Here is a 1,409-nt window from a genome sequence, read left to right on the forward strand (position 1 = left end):
GAGAAGGGAGGACAGAGAGACAAATATTTGGGGGAATAGAGGTGTGAAATGTTCAAGTTAATCATGGTGTCATGGCTCAGGCCGGTAGCAGTCCTCACAAGTCCTCAGTAAACTATTCAATGTTTATTCCTGTGTAAACGTGTACCTTTCTTTCGTTCAGTGTCTTTCTCATTCTCTTTCCTTACACCTTTGTTTCTGTAATCCAACTTTTTTGCTCGCTAACTAGCATCTTCATCTCCACTTTTTATTCTTTAATGAAAACATTCAACATGTTCTTGCGTATAGGTGTAAGGACAAAACATGTTTATGGTCTCCTCAAACTAGCAGGTTTCACTTGCTCTTTACATGGAGTCTTTTATATTTAACCGTATACAACAAAGCATTTGCAAATAGGCATGACAGCCTTTCAGGGTAGTGACAAACATTCTTACCCAACAAAACGTTTATCGTCAGTATCCTACTTTTGTTTACTTCTGCGAGAAATCGAAGACCTGTTGTTAAAGATTTGTATGACTTTGAGACTAGATCTTCTAATATGAAACAAGGCGGAGTGTGAAGCTTGACAAGTCTAGCAAGAGTAACAGTGTAAAACTGTGATTGAAAAGATGGTAAATTGGCTCCTTTCGATAGTTGTTCTTTAAGGACACCTATCATGCTATATTTAAATGATATATTGTAGGGCCATACCTATATAAGGTATATTTATACGTTTCTGTTTTAAAAATACCAAACAGATCATGCATTTAAGCCATGCCTCATTTCGCTCTATTTGCTGTTCTCCAGCCCTGTTTTTGCAGGGGGCTGATTCTGTGAGCTGTAGCTGACCACGCCCCCCTGCAGGACAGGCGAGCGTGCTCTGATCAAGTCAGAAGAGGGGGAGAAAAATAGATCTCCGTCCTCCGTGTTTTATTATATTATTATATAGAGTCGTTACTCATTTGTTTTAAAGCTCAATAAATAACAAATAAGACCTCTGACCGGCACTTTTCTAATTTTGTCCGGAAGATTTAAACTTTAAAAGACATCTTGACCGGCGAAAGAAACTGAAACTGCCGCACGGTCCCCTCGTTCCTTGGAAGAGGCGGAGAGGTGGGTGTTTGTCATCTGCTGGTGGACTGCCGGAGTAAATTACAGTGCTTGCCTCGACGGGGAGGGATTGCATTGAACAGAATTACAGCAGCAGGAGCAATTACGCTTGCCTCGGGGAGGGAGAAAAAGAGCCACAGCGGAGAATAAACAGAAGGGCAACCATGGCAACCATGCAAGGGAAGTCTTCTTCGCTGCTTTTGTGGCAGACTACAGCGCCACTTACAGGCCTGGCATATAGTACTAAAGCGTCTCCAGCGCTTTCGAGCGGCAATGGCCAGCCGTGGCCCAACCCCACATTCCCCTGATAGGTGGAGAATTGA

This window comes from Notothenia coriiceps, unplaced genomic scaffold (genome assembly GCF_000735185.1).
Source record: "Notothenia coriiceps isolate Sejong01 unplaced genomic scaffold, NC01 NC01_scaffold00006101, whole genome shotgun sequence".
In the NCBI taxonomy this organism is placed as follows: domain Eukaryota; kingdom Metazoa; phylum Chordata; class Actinopteri; order Perciformes; family Nototheniidae; genus Notothenia; species Notothenia coriiceps.